We start from the raw sequence: 22,270 nt of genomic DNA, 5'->3' as shown, positions 1-22,270 counted from the left end.
ACTAGCCTCCATAGGACACAAAATCCTATAGAATTATCCATCTTTAAGCTTCTAAAGTACTTTTGCAAATTCTCCTGGGAGACTCTCATGACTCCCTCCCTGCATTGGGATTATTTTGTTTGTTTGTTTTTCTTCCAAAAGTTGGAGTGGCTGGTTGGAGGCCTGCTCAAATGATGACATAACAGCAGACATAAAACTGAAAGCAACTTAAGGAGAACCTTCATGATATCTCTCAAAAACTGGGCCTTTTACACAAACTTCTAATGCAGCTTCTTCATAATTTATCAACTGAAGTCAATCTTGAGAAAATTTGGACCTGAGGAAAGATGCACACTATAAAAGTGAGGCATGAATAGTTAATGATAATACATGTTGTATTTCCTCTCCATTTATTCCTTCTAGTCTTGAGTACTTCTTCCTGGGAATCTTTGATTTTGCTCACCACAGAGTACCCTTTGGAAATATACATATATGTGAATAATAAATATATATATTCATCTCTACTAATCCAATGAGATTATCATGCAATGTTAAATAATAGAGTGACTTCATTAAATAGCATGTATTTCCCATTCAAGTGATTTTACACTTTTTTTTGTTATCATCTTTTACCTTCATCTTGCATACGACAGTCCTTCCTCAGTGTCTGCAGGAGATTGATGCCAAGATCTCTACTGATACCAAATCCAAAGATGCTCAAGTGTCTTAAATAAAATGATGTACTATTTGCATATAACCCATGCGCATCCTCCCAAACACCTTAAATCATCTCTGGATTACCTGTAATACTTAATACAACATAAATGCTACGCAAATAGTTGTTTTACTGTATTGTTGAAGGAATGATGACAAGGAAATACATCTGTGCCTGTTCAGTACAGATACAATTAAAAAAAAATTTAGCTATAGATGAACACAATACTTTTATTTTGTTTATTTTGTTTTATGCAGTGCTGGGGATCGAACTCGGGGCCTCACTCGTGTTAGGCCAGCACTCTACCACTGAGCTACAACCCCAGCCCCCACAATTGATTTTTTCCTGAATTTTTCCATCCACAGTTGGTTGCATCCATGAATGTGGATCCCACAGATGCAGAGGCCAGCTGTACTTCTTTTCTGAATGTGGCGGATGCTGCCCTGTGCATACCTTTGTACGTGCAAATTGAGTCAATGGATATATTTATCCATTCTTTCTAAACGATTTATGCCAGATTTGAATTTTCCTTTGGGTAATTGTTTTCTTCATATCATACTGTGTTACCGCATCTTTATTGCAATTCGCATTGTATGTTCTTTAGTAAGACATTTGGATTCTTGTGGAAAGTGTTATGTATGTAAATAATGGAAGCAACACCCGCACCATTACTTCACCACTGGGGTGCTGCCACACTACTGTTTTCTTTCTCCTCTTTCCCCCCACCCCAAATCATCATAAGAAAAGTTCTTAGGAATAAAAATGACACAAGTGTCTTAAAGAGTGCTTTATTACTAATTAATGGGGAGTAATAGTCATTTAAAAATTGGCCTCCCTAGCTGACAGCCAACCTGGTTGAACTTCATGACATTTGGTGCTGGCTTAAAACACAGGAGCAGATGTGCCACCCTCCGTATAATTTATGAACTACCATAAATGGAGCATGGCAGGAGGTAAAGTACCAACAGTCTAACTGAAGTGGTTGTATGCAACCAGAGAAATTATTGAGCTTCTATGCAGAATGGCCTATTATGGCGAAATAAATCAGGCAACAGAAAGTTTTTCTCTTCTTTGGAAAAAGAAACCCAAGAAGTAAGCAGTTATGCAGAACCATTCAGCCTGTTTGTACCATCTAGGATTCTGGACTGTCTTCTTTCTGAAGAGCTCTAAGTCCAGTCTTTGTGATTTCAAGGTCACACAGAAAGAGGCTCTGGAATCCCTGGAGTTGAGAAAGCAGAGGAACAGTGGCCGGCTTTCCCTGGCCTCTGCTGGCCTCTCCCTCTCGGGTAGGAGACATTTTGGGTACAGAGCAGCTGGGACCAGTGCAACTCAGGCTAGTGGGACAGGGGAGGAAGCCAATATGCAGTGGGACAGGAGGGACAAACCTGTCTGCAGAAGCTGGCCGTCCCCCTGAGGCAACCAGGCAGGCCAGTGAGCGGCGGCTGAAAGGCACGACCCACTGGGATCCATCCAGGCGATCGGGATATCTGCATGAGTCCAGTCCACCAGCAGAGCACAGTCCGGGCAGAAGTCCAGGAGAGCCCTCAGAATCAGGCCTCCTTCCAAGCAGTCAGTCCGGTGGCAGCAGGCCCCTTGCCAGGAGCTGCGAAGGAGAAGGAAATCACATCCTGCCTTCCAAGGGAAGGGGGGCAGCTCAAGAGTTTGACAGAGAATCAGGACCCAAGCCAAGGGAGGTGGGGTCTAGGGCAAGGATCCAATCCCTGCAGAGAACTGAAATGCTCCGCAGAGAAACTGAGGCAGCCTGGGAATCACAAGGCTTTGGCTAAAGCATTAAGAGAACACTGAAACTCGGAGTCAATCTGGAGCAATCAGATTTCCAGGTCTCTAGGCAACCAAACCAGTTCTCTCTATTAATAGGGCTAAGGCTGATGACACTGAGCAAGTCTGGCTCAGACTGCTGGGGGGCCACTAAGAGCCTGGCCTGCTGCAACATGCTTGTAAAGTGTCTGAGGTCTTGTTCAAATGCAGATTCTGATGGGGAGGACTGAGCTGAGGTCCAGACTCTGAATTCCTAACAGGATCCCTGAGGGTGCAGATGTTTCTGGTTTCTGGAGTAGCTGACTCAAAGAATCACCACTTGCCATGGTTGGCTTGGCCCACCCCATCCCACCTGTCCGTCCACACCATTGTCATATTTGACCGTCTTATTTTCTTTTCCTCCTCCTCCATCCCGTTTGTCCTCCTGCACTTATTCTGCAGGACGACCAACAAGAAAGAGCTTATGTTCAGAGAGTAGATGGGGTAAGAAAGCAAAACCCCAAAACATTCCCCCATTGACAGTTGACTTTGCCTGTTTTCTGTTGCCATCACAGAATACCACAGACTGGGTAACTGATAAAGAAGTGAGGTGTGTTTAGCTCACGGTTCTGGAGGCTAGGAAGTCCAAAAGCATGGTGCTGCATCTAGGGAGAGCCTCCCACTGCATCAGAACACGGTGGAAGAAACAGAACAAGTGTACTGGGTGAGGTCTTCCTTCTTTTAAAGCCACTGATGCCGACATAGAAACCCTTTTCTCCTGACTTCCCCTAACCCTAATCACTTTCCAAAGATCCCACCTCCAAATACCATGACTGTATGAGTCTGGGAATTAAGTCTTCAAGACATGAATTTTGGGGGACACATTCAAACCATATCATCAACACACAAGAAAATGCTTTTCTGTTTGATAGACACAGTTACTCCAGAGGAGTGTGTCTGTTGTTACCTCATAAAGGGTGTTACAAACGTGTGACTTTTTATCTATCCTTCTTAACAGACTCCAGTGGTCCAGAAATATCTACTGAGGATAAGTCAGAATGGACACACACACACACACACACACACACATTTGTTCCAGAAATTGAACCCAGGGGCACTTAACTACTGAGCCACATACCCAGCCCTTTTTAACTTATCTTTTGTTTGTTTTGAGACAGTCTCGCAAAGTTGCTTAGGGCCTCACTAAGTTGTTGAGGCTGGTTTTGAACTTGTGGTCCTCTGCCTCCCCTCTGGAGCCCCTGGGATTACAGGTGCGTGCGGTGGCACATATTTATTTAATATCCCTCGTACCTTAAAAGTACGTCTGTGGGTAGTGCTCCCTCTATGCATTTCCCTTCCCAGAATCTAAGGGGCCACAATCCTGGCTAACACTGAAAACTAAGGTAGGACCGGTTACTTAATCTTTCTCGGACAGGTTTGCAATCTACAAAATGACCTGTCCTGGTCCGTTTTGCATTGCCAGGAGAGAATACTGGAAATGGGGTGATTTTTAAGGAAATGTATTTCTTAAAGTTCTAAAGGCTGAGAAGTCCAAGGTCAAGACACAGAGTCTGGTGAAAACCTTCATGAAAGCCGTGGCTTATCATGGGGGAGGGTGTGGGCTTAGGTCCCTCTTCCTCTTCTTATAGCACCACCAATACAATGACGGAGACCCTATCACGATGACCTCATCTAGTCTGAATTATTGCCCAACTATTGCCTAAGTATTGCCCCCAGATACCACCAACAAATGAATTTGGGGGTTAAGTTTCCAACATGTGAACCTTGGGGGACATATTCAAGTCATGGTGACAGAAACATCCTATCATTATATCCAATGACTTATTGTTAGGAGATATGTGAAGCTGTTTAATGGAATGTCAACTACACTATGAATTCAAACTGCTATTATTTTATTTTTTTTTTAAATTTTTATAGGGTGCTAAGGATCAAACCCAGTGTCCCACACATGCTAGCCAGGCACTCTGCCACCAAACTGCTATTATTAGCCACTGTTGGAAACAGTGCCATTGTGCATTTTTAAATTTTGCACCAAGCCACGTGGGAACATCTGGGCTACCAGAAGCCATTGTGCTCTCCAGATCAAGGGGCTGGGATAATGGTTTCAATCCCCTCCACCAAGCCTCGTCTCACTTTCTAGTCTTCATTCTTCCACCCAATATATGTACTGAGTGGCACATGCCCCGGTGTCTGGAAAGACAGTAGAGACAGGCCCAGGCCTCACAGACCCAGGCCTCCCTACCCAGAGCTCACAGAGGAGGAGAGCATTTGTGGAAAGGACACTAGTTGGCCTCAGAACAGGGTGACCGTGCTGCGCTGGGTGAAGAAGCAGGTGTCCTGAGCTCTTGTGGGGTCACCATGTAGGCTTGGTTGCTCAGAGAAGGGGACAGGAAGGGTTTTCCAGGCAGAGGGAAGCACCCTGCTGCCAACTCAGAGGCAAGAAAAAGTATTGGAATTACTGTGGGGTTTAAAAAATAATCCCCAGATCAGTGTGAAGATCTGCTTCCTGGTACTGGCTGGGTCAGCTCGGCTTGAGCTTGGCAGGGCATGGGTGCAGTCAGTTTTAGGCTGATCTCCTCCCCAGCCTCAACCCGCCCCCCCCCAACCCGGCCACACCCTGCTGACCTTTTTCCCGTCTGTCTGGCCTTTCCTTGTGAAAATAGAGCACTCTGAAGAGATGAAAAGTGTTTTCTTTCTTTCTTTCTCTCTTTTTTCCTTTTGAAGCAGCCACATTATTAACAGAGAAGGGAAAGTCTCCCATGAGCTACGGCAAAATCCTGTAGATTGGTTTATGAATCAATGTAGCTTAGACTAAAGCAACCTAATTTCCTGAAAGCCACTCCAAGGCTTTAGGCTTCCAGAGAGGCATAAAGCTTGTATGATATTTACTTTTAGTTAAAATTAAATCAAAATGGAAAAAAAAAAAACACCAAAGAGGGAGTCTTCTGGGAAGATATATCATTAAGAAAAAATTAAAAAATTAAAGGGGACCACAAAGCAATGTGGACAGAATAAGTAGACGGCATTAAAGAAGGTTGGCAGTTATACACACACCAATGCGTTCAAATCACTCTCTCTCAGTAATTGGGTTTCATGTGATTTTTTTTTTTATATTCTTTTTGTTGTGAAATATACTTTTGGGAAAGTGCGTGACATAGAAAGTACAAGTTAACACATCTTAATAAAGTGAACATTCACATAAACAAGAGAGGAAATACAGCCTGGCCCAGAACCAACGCCCCTTCCCACCCACAGCCACACTCGTCTCACTAGGTCACCACTGCCCTCTTATGCTAACCTTTCCTTTGTAGTTTTTCCACCCAAGAATGTATTGACCGGTATTTTATTTTTCTTGCTTTCTAAACTTTCATGGGAGCATGTAGTTTTGGGTCCTTCCTCCTACCTGTGACCATAAGGCTTCTGAGATTGGTCCATGCGGCTGAGAGAACTGTGGCCCTTGCATGCCCAGTGCTGTATGGTGTTCCAAGGCTGGATGCGTGACACTTTATTTATCTACTCTACTTTTGATGGACATTTTGTTATTTTCAGATCGGGGCTATTAGGAACTGAGTGCTATTCTTCGGGTGCTCACAACATACATTTCTATCGGCGATATCCCCAGGGGTGGAGATCTGGGCCATATGGATGTACAAATGTATGTTGGACTTGAGTAGATAGAGCAGTTAACCATGACCAGCAACGGGAGTGCACAGTCCCTGTCACGAACAGGACAGTGTCTGTGGCCCTGCTAGGGGATCTCATGTCATTTTTTTTTTACTTGAGTTTCTTTGAATTTTGCATTTTTTCTGTACAATGAATATCCATTGGCTTTGATAGGGCAAAATGCTATTTTAACCTTTAAAAAAAATCATCTTGCCTATTAGGGGCATTGTTTTTAAACTTCCTAATTGAAGTGAATCATTCCTGCAGAAAAGTTGCCCACCACAAGTAGAAGGCGTCCCATATTATCACACAGTGAACACCTCTGTGACCACCTCCCAGGTCAAGATAGAACTTTCGAGCACCCTAGAAGCCTTTCAATCACAATCCTCTCTCCCTTCATCAGAGGAAAACTGTTGCACTCATTGGTAGCATGATCATTTGGTATGCTTTCGAACTCCGTACCAATGCAATAATGCAGCATTGTGCTATGGTTGTCTCCTTTGTGCTACCCTACATGGTGGGATTCATCCAAGCTGTTGTGGATACAGTAATGTGTTCATCTCTTTCTCTTGTCACAAGGAAGAAACACTGGCTTCAGGGAACTGAGCCACTCCACACTTCTTTAACTCCTGGAATGCACTGTTCCTCTGTGTAGCCATTTGTATCTTTTCGTCCCTAGCCTACCACGTGGATACTGTGTGCAGAGGTCAGAGCGGCTGTGGAGAGCACATGCGTGCAGCATCTCCAGGCTGCCCTCTGACTTCCTGTATGGTGGCTCCACTTGGAGTCGTCTCCCAGTGATAATGAATTTTCTCTCTCTCCTTGTCTACCTAAAATGCCGAACAGTATCACCCTCAGGTGCCACACAGGTATGTAAAACAGAGTCAACATTGCACTTCACTGGGAAGCTGTTTTGTTTCTGAGCTCATGGGAATCTAAGGGTACAACTGGCATCTGGCCACAGGAAGAGCCCTTGGCTAGAAGCAGGAATGGCTTCAACTGTGTTGGCACAGAATGAAACAGCACATCATGAGCAAGAATCATGGCAGGTCCTTGTGGGAGAGAAGATCCTAAAATCATCCTCCAGAAGGAAAATAAATTCAGTCTTTTGCTTTTTACTCTTCCAGATAAGCAATGTTCAGCCCTTCTACACAAAACAACTGTGTATATCTCACTTTTGTTTCCATTTCAAACAGACTGTCAACTGAACTTGAACTCTTAAAATGGAATCTTGATATCAATCTACATTTTTTTAAAGCAGCCAAACAGGCTCTCAGATGGTCACTCTGAAGGACTGTGTGTGACTATGGGGCAAACATAATTTCTTCCTTTCTTTTTTTTCCCCAAGGCCTTGAGCTGTAATTATTAAAGCTTCAATTGTCCCCAGTGATATTAGCTAGATAATCAAATTTGGATCACAGGAATGAGATAAGCTAAAGTGTGCCTTCATCACTGCTTTGCTGAAAATAACTCACTAAGATCATTCTCCCCAAATCTGCAACAAGACCATGGCAATAGCCAAGACATTTACCAAGAGCATTCAGAATGATCAAATTGATTCTCAAAACAAATAATGTCATGCGGAACCACAGAGGTAAACTTTTCCACTGCAGAAGCAAAAGAAAAATATTGTGGACATCATTTGCAAAAAATGACACGTCACAATTCACAATGCTTAATAGAATTACAAAATTTAGCAGACCTTATTGCTAAACTAGCTATGAGGAGCTTACTGATTAACTTTCTAGAAACCAGGAGAGAAGAACATTTTAAAAATAGCTGGTTGAGAAGAGTTTTATTAATGAGATACATGGGTACCCATTGGGAAAATGGTCTATGAATGTGTAAGTCACTTTGAGCAAGAAACATTTCATCTTGTAGAAACTTAAATTTTTTTTTTTAGTTGTTGATAGACACAATACCTTTAATCACTGTTTTATATTTATGTGGTGCTGAGAATAGAACCCAGTGCCTCACGTGTACTAAGCGAGTGCTCTACCACTGAGCCACAACCCCAGCCCTCATCTTGTAGACACTTTAACCTTGTGAAATCAAGATTCCATCAATAGAGCAGAACTGAAGTGTTTTTGTTATTCTTTTACTAAAAAGGCACCGTTGCCTTTTCTTCCCACCTACCCTTACTTTCAAAAGAGGCCAGGAGAAGTTTCTAGACCAGGAGGCCCTGGGTGGGAAGAAATGATGTCAGGCTCCTGGTTCTCTTCTGTCAGTGTCTTTCCATTCCAAATGACCAATCTTCAGCTATTTCATGAAATGAGGACCTAACTGTGCCAAATAGCATAGTACCAATATAAATCCCAGACACAACTCACCGGAGTTTAGGACAGACATTAACAAATACAATTCATCTTGCAACCTAACCTATAAAGAATGTCAACCAATTTCCCAGACAGCCCCAGGCCAGCCAGAGACTCCATCATCTGTGTTATATGAGCCCAGGTACAAGGGCAGCCATGACCAAGGTTGCCTCCAATTGGAGTTGGGGTATCACATCAGTGTTCACCACCCATGATGCTGGAGAACAAACACAGAATGGAGAGATGTCTTGGGTTCCAGGAACTGAATTTGCCACTAACTAATTGCTTGATCTTTGCCAATTTCTTGCAACTCTTTAGCCCAGATTCTTGTCTAAGTGAAATTGAAACAGACTTTCTAAGGATGCTTCTGGCTCTAATAATACAGGACGGTAAAAGTTGTATTTCCAAACTGTGATGAAGTAGCAGGCCTCTGTCACTTTGATATTCTGTATCCAATGAGAATTGTCAACACTTTTCCTCTTTTCTTGATGTAGTGGGAGCTGGCATTGTGAAGGGGAGCCTAACACATTCCTGGTAACAGTCTCCGGTCACCTACCTAATCCAATAGAGTCAATTAGTGCTGTGTGCATCCTACTTCTGAAAGCTCCTTGCTGAGCAGTCTGTGATCATATTTGCTCCTTTTTCTGCTGTTGGAATTCCTACAATATTCTCTGGGAACATTTTTACCCAAACTTAAATTCTGAGGAAGAGTCCATAAGAGTTTTGGGCTGCCACCTGTGTTTTGTGATGATCCCCAGGGGACTAGGGACTCCGAAATAAATGGACATGAGTCCCTTTGACCTTTAGAGTTCTCATAGAGATAGTGTCGACATTTAATAATTGTCACTGGAGCTTGGAGGACAATTTCCAAAAGTCTGTTTCAAAACATCACCAGTGACACCTGACACGAGAGAATTTCCCTGCACCCAGACTGCTAGCAGCTGGCACCCAGAGTCGCCACAGCCCGGGAGCAGATCCAGTCCATCCTACTATGAACCCTTCCTGTTTTGTCAGCGAGCATGATTTCCTCAATCTCAAATTGCAGTAGAACTGTTCTGCAATTCCATTGCTAGCTATTTCAGGAGCCTCACACAGCAGGACAAATGTGCCCAAGTCCACACAGTATGACAGAAGAATTAAAAATGTATTTACCATCTGTTGGTAGTTTCCTTGCGGGGCTCTTTTCTTTTCCTCTCCTGCAGCCACAAATAGGGTCTTCTCACTTCCTTCCAACTTCAGAGAGCTCGGTTCTCTTCACATCTCTGGGAATGTAGGGCTTGCTTTTTTTTTTCTCTCCCCCACCTACAAATTTCCCAAACTGTTGAACTCTGGAGCTATTTCAGCCCTAGGATCATTTTCCCTTACATATATGGAGGAGTCTGCGAAAAGCTTCTAGGGTTTTGGACTTTGATGTGGCCAGATGACTTTTTAGGTCCTATATTTGGGTTCTAGTACCAGAAGACTCAGGAAGTTTGGGGATGAGACAAGAAGAAGAAAGACAGAAGAAGAGCAAAGCCTAATGAAAAGGAATTAAGTCCTTAAATTAGTCTTTGGAATTCACGTTGGCCCTTTATAATCTGCTAGTCCTTATTACAGGGGGACGTTCCAGACGAGAGGCCATTTTTCTACTCGGGAAGAGTCTTAGAAAGCCAGGTGTGGTGATGAGCCTGGATTCCCAGGGACTCAGGAGGCTGCAGCAGGAGGATCACAAGTTCAAGGTCAGCCTTGGCATCTGAAGGAGACCCTCAGCAACTTAAAAGACCCTGTCCTGAAATGAAAATAAAAAGATCTGGGATGTAGCTAGCTCGGCTAAAGATCATAACCTGGAACACAGTTTTGTTATTTGGGAAACCACTTAGGTGGATCTGGAGGAATATTTAATCCTCAGTGAGAACTGCTTTAATTTTTGAGATACATGTATTATTCACTTGAAAATGGAACCTAAAATACAGAGATTTGATAGACTAAAAATGGTCCTTGGGGTTAGGACCCTCACTGTCCTAGTTCATTCAGGCAATGATTTGTTAAAACTTCTAGGCTGTTAAACTACTTCTGGGTGACTTTGAACCTTGAGCAGGGCTCTTCACTACAAGTCTCGGTTTCATCCACTAAGAAACGGGAATCATGACGGCTACCTCCCTGTATCATTGGGTTACACCACTGCAAAGTGGTGAAATGACAGCTGCAAATATTGTACCACAATGCAGGGCACAGAATCAGGGCTTGGTGAGTAGTAGCTGTTACAAACTATCATTCTTAGAAACTAAAGTTGAGCTACTTTCTGTTTTTCTCAAAACTTACTGTGAGCCTCATATACTGTCTTGGATTCTGGTTTTGAATTTTGCTTTTTAAAAAGGCCCTTATAAATTTGAGCCTTGATGTGAGACCTCACTCATTCTTAGCTTTAAGAGTCATTTCCAATATGATTAGGTCAAAGAACAAATGAATAGGATATGTGTCAAGGCTTGGACAAGGTGGATTTGCTTTGAATCAGCTTCTAGTGAGTTGATCATTGTGTGCAGGCTGATCAGGCTTTGCACATAGTAGGCCCTAGAAAAATCTTACTGATTCATTCATTGATTCATTTCATAGTCAATGGCTAGTTAGCGAGTGTCTATCATGTGCTAAGAACTTTCCTAGATGATTGATGCTGACAAAAATCCTTCCTGACAAGAAACAACCAACCACAAAAAAGGTACATGGCATTGAATATTACAAGGTAGTACATTTCTGGAATAAATGAGCAGGGCAAGGTGGATCAGCAGAGTCAGAGGGTACAGTTTTAAGTAAGTGGTCACAGCAGGTCTCACTGAGAGTTTACTGCTTAGAAGAAAGACTGGGAACAGTGAAGGAGAGACCCATGTGGATGTCTAAGGGAAAAGCATTCCTAGAAGAAGAAACAGGAGAAAGGTCCTGCAGCAAGAGAGCACCTGGCTTGTTTAACACCAGCAAAGGGCACAGTGAGGCCGGAGGTGTGGGAGCCCCAGAGAGTTCCTAAGGCTGAAAGGTGTGCTGGCCATGTGAGGCCCGGGGGACCAGAGAAGGGCTTTGACTGAACTGCAAGTACAACCTGGGGGAAGGTTCTGAGCAGGGCTGTCCATCACTTGATGCATACAATAGACAGGTGAGGGTGACCACAGAGAGACAGTTTAAGAGGTCATGGCCACAATCCCTATGGGGGACAGTGGTGAGGAATGGTCAGAACCCAGATGTACTTTAAAGACGGAACCGACTGGATTGTTGGGCAGACTGGATGTGGGGTCTGAGGGAGAGGAGTCGTGATGGCCCCAAGGAGTTTTGGCCTGAACACTTGGAAGGACAGAGTTGCCCTTCATGAGATGTGTATGGGAAAGCTCTGGGGAGCGCCTCATGGAGACTCCAACAGAAGGGATCCGTGGAAGGCCTCCTTCTGCCCGCTGGGGAGAACCTCTGAGACAAGCGAGCTTGCAGTTGTTTTTTGAAACACAAGAATCAGACAAGACCCTGGTTTTCCTGAGCACAAAGGTGAAAACCCGCCCTTGGCCAGATCTGGAGAAATCAAAGGGCTGAATGTCGTTTAAATTCCTCTATCCTGAATGCACGAATGAGATCTGCTCAAATGAATACACACACACACACACACACACACACATATATATATATAATATATATAATATATATATATATATATATATATATATTTTTTTTTTTTTAAGGCAGACTGTTTCTTGGTTGCACTCGCCGGGCGCCAAACAGCCTCTTCCCCTTGACTCCACACACTGCCACAGGGCTTCTGAGGGGGAGAGCTGCTGTGCGTCCTGGCGCCCAGCAGAGGGAGCTGCAGAGGCCCACCGGAGACCTTTGAGCTGAGGCCTGGCCTGCTGCCCGCCCAGAAGCGTACTTGAGCTCTCTCAGACCTCTTCCAGTAGCCTCTGTGTCTGGGGCCAGAGCCAGACGTTGTTTCTGGAATGATGGGGACGCAACTCTAGAACTCTCCACATAGCTCTCCTATTCCAGTGGGTCTTTTGTTTCCTGATATTGTCATGGGGGCAAGACCAAATCCACACTCAGAACAGATGACCTATGCGTATCCAAAGAGCCAAGAGGTAGGGCTCCCTAGGTAAGTAGAGAAGAAAGAAAAATTGCAGCAGATCTATAATCATGGGTCTCATTAGGAGAGTATTTTCATTTTCTAGGGCCATTATAACAAATGTTCACAAGCAGGGTGACTTAAAGAAAAAGAAATTTACTCTCGCCTTGTTCTGGAGGTCAGAAGTCTGAAATTGAGGTGTCATTAGGGTCTCTCTCTCTGAAGGACCCAGGGAAGAAGTCTTCCTTCCTCTCCCAGCTTCTGGTATCTGTTGGCCATGTAACTACAGTAACTTCAAGTGGCCCCTTGCCTGTGCCTCCTCTGTTTTGGTGTCTCCTTACAAAGACATACTAGACTTAGGATCCACCTGAAAACAAGAAGATCTCTCTTAATACAGTTAAATCTACAAAAACCACACTCCCAAAGAAAGTCGCGTTCCCAAATACTGGGGATAGGACTTCCATGCACCTACTTGGCAGACTCAATTCAACTCGCCTGCTGGCATTGTAAGCCAAGGTCGAATGGGTTTGAGAGTAACGGGAAGTATTCAGATAAGAGACGCTCACTCAGGAGACTCTTTCCATCTGTGCTTATGGCCCTCAGTTTTTTTTTTCAGTGAGAGGTTTTAAAAAAATATTGTATAAATAAAAAGAATAAGAAAATAGCACTTCTCTGACTCACACATTGGGCAGAACCACAGACTCTTGTGATCATCAAGAAAGACTTCACAGAAGTGTTGGTGCCTGAGCCGGATCTAAAGTCTGAGGGTAAAATCTCCATGTAAAGACCCGGTGAGGGAGAGAAGAAAAAGGCAGGGCTTTCCAAGTGTAGAGAAAGAAGGACATGCAAAGCCGGGGGTGGGGCGGCGGGGTGGGGGGGACAACCTTTATTTACCTCTTTAAGGAGGGCATCAAGTCTTTAAGGCCCACACTTTCCACTGAATCTGCATTGGCTCAGATGTCCTATTAGAAAATGAAGGGGCAAAAATGTCTCTGGTTTAATAAGTGCACAAATAAGCGCCCAATCACTCCAGGAGCGTATATCTGGAGGAGTTAATTATTGGACACATTTGCCAAAGCACAAATATGGAAACCCCACCCTCGGCCAGTTCTGGAGAAATCAAAGGGCTGAATGTGGTATAAATTCCTCTGCCCTGATTGCATACGGAGATCTGCCAACATTTTTTTCTCTGATATATTCCTTTCTGCACAAAGGGCCAAACTGGGTTCTTAAAAACCTGATCATGAACTGAGATATGCAATTCTGAATCATCACCATGATCTAGGAAAATTAACTCCTTGCTGATCTGCCCAGAGAAGCACCCAAGCCTGTTGCCTCCGAGCCTGCACCAGGGTCTGGCGAGGCTTCTGTCACAAAACAACTCCCTTTTTTTTTTTTTTTTTTTGGCATAAGAACCTACAGGATGCCAGCAGAGTTCAGGCTGGGTCATCTCAGTCTCTTTAAAGGCATGGTGATTCATTGCTGGGGTGGGGGAGAGGGTAGCGGAGGAGAAAGGAAGTGCTGAGCAGAGGGGCGGAGCCATGCAGTTATGAAATTGACTGCAGGAAAAGCTGCCCCTGGGAGTCATGGGGTCACATGCTCCTACTATTGGTATTTAAGCTCCAGCTTTTAAGCCAGAGCTGGGGTAGGAGTGGGAAACAGATCGCTTGATCTGATTGCCTGTCAGAGTCCACACATCCATGCCTTGTGTATTTATTACAATGACAGTGTACTAATTTCTCTTAATATCTGACCAAGAAGGAAAACTCTCCCGTGACAGTACAGTTAGCAGAATAAAAATTTGGCTGGAGTGGTGTGAGGGAGTGATTTGTCTTCTTCTACTTGATTTACTGGCATTCTAGCTGACAGGGTCCTCCATTCTGTGCATTCATTTTGTACTTAAAAAGGGGTCGTTTGTCATTTACAGTTTAAGTGTGAGTACTATTATTCTGCTCTGGCAGAAGGCATCTGTGGCAGTAGCTAGCGTTTCATGTCTGTGCTGCAAAAGCAAAGCAAAATCAGTATCTTTGGTCCTCAGCCGTGAGAGCTTCCCAATCCTCCCTGCAGTTAAACTTTGTGGAGACCTGATGGGAAGGTTCTGCAAATACCAGACTGCCTGTGGCTCCGCCCTGAAATCCTAACATGGGCACTTTCCTGGGAACTCTAGTTATTCATGTCAAAAAGGCAAAGTTTACCCAGGCATTTTTCTCCAACTCTTCCTCTTTGGGGCAAACTTAGTAAATTCCTCGTAAAATGATGTTCTTAAACTCTGACCTTCATTTGGATCAGCTTCTCATGGCTAATATTTACTTAAGAAAAATAAAGTAGCAAAGAGAGCTTACAGCCCTCTATTTCCACGTCATGAAGTTAGAACCATGTAGAATGTTGCTTCCCGCCTTGAATGAAGATTTAGTGTTTATTTCTGTACTCTGTTGTTGCCCATGATTCTCTCTTGGAGGCGCCCAACACTTAGTGCATATACAGCCCATCAACCACCACTACCTTAAGTTCAAACAATGGTGGCTTTTGGCTTTGATTTTAATTTACGAAATGTATTTCTTTTGAGGAAACAAAATGCCAAGTTGTTAATGAAATGCTTTATATAGATTTTCAAATGCTCCCGGCCAGTAGCAAAGTTCAACTCTCCCATTCTAAAGCTTAAAGTGTGGTTGGTTTTCGTGTAGGAAGAACTGTATTCTTTAGATGATTAAGGTCATAAATTATGATATTTTATAGGCCACGGCCTGATATTCAATCTTGGTTAGAGATTCATGATGAAAATTTATCTAGATCTTGCTTGCAAAATAAATAATGGTAAAAAATCAACTCATTTCCTTTCAAAGAATCCCATTGTACTAAATAAATTATACATTTTTTTTTAAAAAAAAGGGAAAATAAAATAGATTTCCTTTTAATGGCCTGGATGCATTTTCTAGTTAAGCAGCGAATTATATAATTTTCATTATCAATGTCCAAAGCCATCTGTCACTAGAAGGTATCAGCCCCAAACCATTTAGCCACAAGCAGCCAAGCCAGCTATAATGCTAGAATGCTTGGGCTTCCTAAAACAGATAGGTTTTGCATCTGCCTCCCAGGGGTTCAAAGTACCTGAGCCCTCTCATAAAGACTGAGCCACAGATGAGCTTGAAAATTTTTGTTCTATTTTTATGAGCCCATCCCCCACCCCCCAATGGATAGATTGTGCATTTACCCACAGTGAACCTTCAGTGATTGTTATAAGGGGAGATAAGCACCACATTACACAGGTTATTGGTGCACAGGAAAGTAGAAAAAATAACTAAGTTATCTATGCACTACTGCAGAGAGCCATGCTAGGATTCTAAAGTCTTCAACTATGGATATTTAGAGCTAATTCCTGTGTCTCCTCAGACCCATTATCTATACCAGTGCTGTCCGTTAGAATTATACATGAACATACCACAATGAATTCCACTTTTATATATAATTATAAGGCACTGATTAAAAAAATAATAGCAGAAGGGAAATCAGTAGAGCAGAAGAATGGGACGAGATTGATCAAATTATGTACATGTATGAATATGGCACAATGAATCTCATGATTATGCATAATTATAATGCACCAATAAAAACATAAGAAAAGAAATATATACAGGGACTCATGGTATAGCTCAGTGGTAGAGTATTTGCCTAGCATCCATGAGGCCCTGGGTTTGATCCCCAGCACTTGAAAAGAAAAAAAAAATACACAATTATTCCGTATGCATGGTGTTAAATTTTATAGGAGCCACATTCATAAAGGTTCAAAGAAACAGGTAAGATGAATTTTAACAATATGTTTTATTAATTCTAACATATGCTGAATAGTTTCATTTCAACAATCAATATAAAAATTGAGATATTATGTGTATATATACACGTATGTGTCTCTGTGTCTCTCCAAGTCTTTAAAATTTGAGGCATATTTCATATTTACAGTGCATCTCAATTTGGACTAACCATATTTCAGGTGTTCAAGGGCCACACTGGACCATTGGACAGTGCAGATGTAGATTGAACTACCTGTTTCTGTTTTACATTGCTGACAGGGTGTTGTCTGAAATAGCTGAATGTGTGTACTGTTAAATCAAAATAAGCTGTTGGCGGATGTTGGAATGCAAAGACTTTCTTTCCACTCTTGACTATTGGTGATGTCATTTTTATGACCAGGAAGCCCTTCTTCTACAGTTTGGTCGAGGGTCAAGAAAGATGATTCAGAAACATGCATGAGACAGTATTGGGCCTGGATGTGTGTGGAGCCCAGGGACTTGAGCCTGGGTGTGGCCAGCTGAGCTCAGAGTCTATTGTGTGAATGGTTTTTCACTTTTCTTTTTAGTTTGTTTTACTTTTCTGGTCTCCCTAGGTTTATTGGAAGTGTAGTCTAAGGAAAGAGTATTTGTTTTGCAAGCACACTATGGTTTGCTCAGGTTTTCAATTGACACACATTAGATTACACCCTCCTTCTAATAGAAGAGTGAAAGTTCTGCCAGTCTTTCCACTAAAAATTCAAACTTTCCGGGGTTCATTACACTGCCATAACAAATTGCTCCAGGCAGAAACTTGGCAAATGGATCCCAAAGTGTGGGAGGAAATTCGTTTTAACAATTTTTAAATGATAAAAATAAATAAATGTTTGCCACTGTAATTTATGTGATTTGTTTTTTGATAGAGGGGGCATTCAGATAAAAATGCACATTTTTATCTTCACATTTTGTTTGTCTTACAAATTTGAAATGTTAGCATTAGCTTGTAAGTCAAATCTTGCTCAAGAGTTAGACCATTGCCTGCTGCCTCCCAAATTTTTGATGATGCTAGTATTTAATTCTCATATTTGGAACTCTGTTTGATCCGATCCTGAAAAGCAATGCATCAATCAACTTTGATTTTTGTGTTTCACCATGGTAAAAAATTAACATTTTTTTAAAAGATTAGATTTTTTTTTCTTCTTTGTACTCCTTGCAAGTTAAGATATCTTATTTAATGTTGTGATCTCAGGCCTACTTACTGTTGATATGCAATAAGTAACTGATGATAAAGGAATGATAAATACATAAAAAAGCAATTTAAGACATCATTTATATTCTTAATCTCATTGAAATAGTTATTAAATATCTACTATATAGGAACTTTTAAAGCATGTTAGAGGCTAAAGATCCCCTAATATGCTTTGTCAATGGTAAAACGATGAAGCATGTTGGGGAATCTTTACCCTTTATGATTCCCTCCACTTGCAAACACCTTGGGATTATTGGAACAACTCAATGACTCCATGTTAGGAAAGCAGAATCTGAATCCATACTTTTTTTGAGGCCTGGATTGTAATATGTGTCTTCTCCACTTCCATGAAGTTTTAAAGATGCAATAAGGAAGAGCTGTAAAAAGTGTAAAATGCTACATAAATACAATTGAAACATAAATTCTCACTGCTGTAAGCATTAAGAACAAATGCCCTAAAGTTTGTGAAAAGTGCACAAACTTTCACCCCCATGTTTGGCTTCTGTTTAATTTATCTAATGCAGTGTTGGGGGGACTGACTCCATTTCCAGATACACTCTTCTTAGAGTTGCCTTATTTTTAATTTTTGACTAGAGAAAAGCTAAGGTATCTTTTCTAAACATGACTTTTGATGTCCTTTTAAGAATTCAAGCCTAAAACTCTTAATATCTTTATTTTATTTAACTTACAATCTGTTTGATTATTTAGTTGTTATAAACTGGTAAGCTATTTGAATTTGCTTGTTTGTTTTGTTTTATTTTGCTTTGTTTTGAACTACATAACATGCTACCTTCCATGAAAACATACACTACAATTTAAAATCTGTAGCGATTTGAAAAGGGCCTGGTTTCATTGAGAACTCTTGTGCTCCCTCTGCTGCTGTGAAAAAAAAATGTTCCTGTTCAAGACCCCAGCAAGCTACTTGGCAGTTTCCTTTGGCAATGATGATGTGTACATGTGCATGAATCAGGGCCCTTTTGGAATACCGTCCTATTTCTACAAAGCATATATAGTCATCCCTTGGCTGGGAGGATGGGTTCCAGGACCCCTCTTCAATTCCTGAATTCTGGGATGTTCAAGTCTCTTATATAAAATCACACAGTATTTATATGCAACCTTAGCATGTCCTTCTATGACTACAGATCATCTCTGGATTATTTATAATACCGGACACAATGTCAATGCAATGTAATAATGGTTACACTGTCTTGTTCAGGGATTAATGACAAGGAAAAAAAAAAGTCTGAACCTGTTCAGTACATTTTTTTTCTTTCACCCCCAGTTGGTTGAGACTGAGGTTGCAATGATTTGACTAATGTGATATTTTTTTTAAATAAGAAAACTTAATTTTAAAAATTAATTAATAAAAAAGGGGAAAAATAGATGAAGTAAGTTATGCATCTATGGCCAAATTAATCTAGACAGAGCCCTGTAGTATAAGCCAATGTTCTTCTGCAGAATTCCCTTGGGAGGCTGGCTGAAAGGTAGATTCTGATTTCACAGGCCTGGTGGGGGGAACCCTTAATTCTGAAAATCTAAAAAAAATCTTTCAGATATTGGTGCCCCAGCTGCTAATCTGAATACTGCCTGTTAAAAAGTAAGTGTGTAACATAAAATAATATATTCTAATACATACTTGTTGGCCCCTTTTAAACCTTCAAAAGTAGATATTCACAAAATAAATAAAAGGGATTAAAATTATTTTCCATGTTGTTTAAGCCATCTAAAACACAGGGAGGAGGAAGGCCCCAAAGACCTCATCCCCCAATTTCCTTTCCTTTCAAAGGCTGGTTTATCCTAGTATGTACTTAAGATCAGGTTTCTGAGAAGACTGTCTTACTACATGGTAAGATAATCTTTCTTCTCACAGTAAGAAATAGTTATAGATTTTAATGACAGTTTATGGCTTTAATCTTAATGGCTAAGAAAGCAAATGTCATAATTCTTATTAATTGTTGTTACTGTTTGGGTAATATACATATTTGGCTTCCTTGAGGGAACATTTAAATTAATTGACTAACTCTAATCTGAATTATGTGTTTTAATATGTTTAAGGTTGTTAAAATAACATAAATTAACTGCGTGTGCCAATGTAATAATTACAATATTAGCTTTTATTCCCCTGAAAATTCTCTAAATGTAAGATGTCTAAAAATAGAGTGGAGGTGGATTGGACAGTTTGCAGATTATGAGTTGGAATAAAAACATCTCAGAGAAGCCAAAAACATGGCAACCAATATTTTCTGTTATAAAAATATTTTAGATGAATTTGAGGGTTTTTTTTTTTTATGAAAGCTGTCTGAAACTCAAACGAATAGCAGAAGCTCTGTTTATTCACAGGCGGGCAATAATAATAATACCTGCCGCACAACCCATACCTCTTCTATGCTGAGTCAACAAGCTTCTATTCCTTTCAGAAGTGGCAAAGCCCAAGGAGGGGGGTGGTGGTGTATTACCCGGTTTTGTTCTGAACTATTAACCTTCACCTTGATAAAGCAAGTCAACGAAAACAAAACCAGGCAGAGCCTTTACAGGAAACTGATGTTAACCGTCCACTAGAGGCTGTAATGAGACCAACAATGTCATTTTAGCACAACCCGAGGTTTAAACCTAACAATCATTGATTTTTTTTTAATTAAAAAAAGAAAGTTGTAGAAACGAGGGAGAGCGAGCAGTAGTAGTTCTATTGAAGTAGCCATGTATATGTGCATGGCGTTCCAAAATGTGAGAAGCAACATTTCCGGGGTTCTACACCTTCCTCGTTAGTATGCTTATTTTTATTTCTGAAGCGCGTTGGCTCATAACACTACAGAGTTGTTTAAAAGCTGACACATTTCTCTTACTGATTCTGTATCCTGCTTCAGTTGGTGACTAACTGTTAGGTCATAAGCAGACTCAGCCAAAAGGTCTCTCCAATACAGCTTACAGTCAATAGTGGCGGCTTCCCGAGAGAAACGGAGGGATAAGGTTTCTAGACGCTTGGTTCTAAGCACCTGAAGGAGGTCAAATGCTGCCCTGACACCTACTGGCCTTCCAGAACTATCTGCAGCAGAGAGAATGCCACACTGAGCGACCCTAGTAGGGATGTGTCCTCTTTTCCTCCAGGTGCCACACCTGTTGGCAAGGTGCATTCCAAAGAGGATTGCAGCTCACGCCTAGGCGGTTGGACTGACACAGGGGGCGGGGTGGAGGGGGAGTTATGGACCACATTTAGCAATTGAGGCCAGAGAAGTTCTGCGTGGATTCACGAAAACTGCCATTTAATGCTCGGTTTACTTTCTCTATCTCTTACACCGGTTACCTCACTTCCGATTAAATTAATGATCCCGAATTAGCTGCTAGAGGAGCGCGCGAGTCGTCAAGCCCAGTAGTTCCATGCCCAAAGCAGATTTTCCGACCTGCAGAAAGAAAGAAGGAGAGCCGGGAGGTCACCAGCTTTCACAGGCAGGAGAGGTGAGGATGCGTGTGCAATCGGGGGTGGGGGACCCTTAAAAGTTTCCCGAGTTGCACTCTAAAGCAATCACCGCGGACCCGAGGTCTGGATTCCCCAAAGCCGAAGCCACGCCGGTTTGAGGGTTAACTTCCAGCTGACGATCAGAGTAAGCCGGCTTAGACGCTTCTGAGAACGCCCGGGAGCGAGGGCGCGTTGGGATTAGAATTAGCCGTCTTCCCCTCCCCCTTGGGTATTTCACTGGCTCGGAGCTGAAGGCTGACACCCATTGGGGGAGTCCCCCAGTTTGCCTGAGTTGCACCCGCTGTCACTTGGTCCCCTCCAACTAGGTGCAGGCACCTGGGAGGCGCGTGAGCACCGGTCACCGCTCAAATTACCTCATCTCCCCAGCTCCCCGCCCCTTTCTCAAACCTGGAAGGAGCGTCTCCTCGGGTCGGGTCTCCCCTCCCGCTCCCGGCTCCCCAGCGGCTCTGGAACCAGCGCCGGCCTCCCCGGGGTCCGCCTCCCGGGGCCGCGCGCAGCGAAGGGTTAAGGGCGCGGGCCGGCCGCCGCGCCGTGCGCTAGCCGTGCTCTGTGCGGCTCGCCGGGCCGCCTGCCAGAGGGTGCCCCCACCCCCCCATGAAGTCGGATCCTTGAGCTGCGGCGGCGGCAGCCAACTGCTCCATATTTGGCTTCTATTACACATTTACATACTGGAGCGAGCGAGCGAGCGAGCGCGAGAGAGCGCGAGGGAGGGAGGGCGGGCGCAGGGAGGAGGGAGGGGAGGGGAGCGGGAGGAGGAGGAGAGAGCAGAGTATACCGCAGACATCATTTCTACTACAGTGGCGGAGCCGTACAGGACCTGTTTCACTGCAGGGGGATCCAAAACAAGCCCCGTGGAGCAGCCGCCAGAGCGACAGCAGCCGCAAGACATTGTTTCTCTCCCTCTGTCCCCCCTTCCCCACGCAACCCCAGATCTATTTACACTTTACAGTAAGTGGCTATTTTTTTTTTCCTCCTCTGATTCTTTCTCTACCCCTCCCCCTCTCCCCTTATTTAGATTAAAATCACCCCCTACCCCGCTCTCCCGAGAGGGGCAAAAGCAACAACCAGCAAACAAACCCCAAATCCCAATCGGCTGCACGGAAAACAGCTGGAAGAGGAGCGAAGGAAACCGACGCGTCGTGTTGTGTGTGTGTGTGTGTGTGTGTGTGTGTGTACATACAACAGTCCCCGGCTCCAGCCTCCCGGGCCGATGCCCCACTGTGGGAGCAGGGACGGCCAGCAGGGGGGCTGCCAAGGCCCGG

General features: G+C 43.0%; 1 protein-coding gene and 2 long non-coding RNA genes across 7 annotated transcripts in view; 1 reads left to right on the top strand and 2 right to left on the bottom strand.

Moving 5' to 3' along the window:
- Positions 1-1,466: 1,466 nt before the first annotated feature.
- LOC125615546 lies at positions 1,467-3,109 on the bottom strand. The gene is made up of 2 exons (XR_007346156.1): positions 2,080-3,109; positions 1,467-1,913 (listed from the first exon to the last, which is right to left on the bottom strand). It is a non-coding gene; the product is annotated as an uncharacterized LOC125615546 (long non-coding RNA).
- Positions 3,110-12,660: 9,551 nt separating this feature from the next.
- On the bottom strand, positions 12,661-21,691 carry LOC107149273. Of its 3 annotated transcripts, XR_007346248.1 has the most exons (5): positions 21,396-21,691; positions 20,835-20,931; positions 13,415-13,482; positions 13,202-13,281; positions 12,661-12,887 (listed from the first exon to the last, which is right to left on the bottom strand). It is a non-coding gene; the product is annotated as an uncharacterized LOC107149273 (long non-coding RNA). The 3 variants fall into 3 exon arrangements; XR_007346249.1 differs by lacking the exons at positions 12,661-12,887; positions 13,202-13,281; positions 13,415-13,482 and adding an exon at positions 16,169-17,910 and having other exon boundaries at positions 21,396-21,679; XR_001504378.2 differs by lacking the exons at positions 12,661-12,887; positions 13,202-13,281; positions 13,415-13,482 and having other exon boundaries at positions 20,769-20,931; positions 21,396-21,676.
- An 86-nt stretch (positions 21,692-21,777) lies between these two features.
- Positions 21,778-22,270, top strand: part of Atxn1 (ataxin 1) — a 389,216-nt gene continuing 388,723 nt past the window's right edge. Inside the window, exon 1 of one of the 3 annotated variants that reach the window (XM_048799826.1) lies at positions 21,778-21,956. The gene's annotated coding sequence lies outside the window, so the exon portion shown is untranslated. The remainder of the gene's footprint in view (positions 21,957-22,270) is intronic. The other 2 variants (XM_048799823.1, XM_048799824.1) reach the window with 2 other exon arrangements.

This window comes from Marmota marmota, unplaced genomic scaffold (assembly GCF_001458135.2).
Source record: "Marmota marmota marmota unplaced genomic scaffold, marMar, whole genome shotgun sequence".
In the NCBI taxonomy this organism is placed as follows: domain Eukaryota; kingdom Metazoa; phylum Chordata; class Mammalia; order Rodentia; family Sciuridae; genus Marmota; species Marmota marmota.
This window is presented reverse-complemented; position numbering and strand designations above follow the sequence as displayed.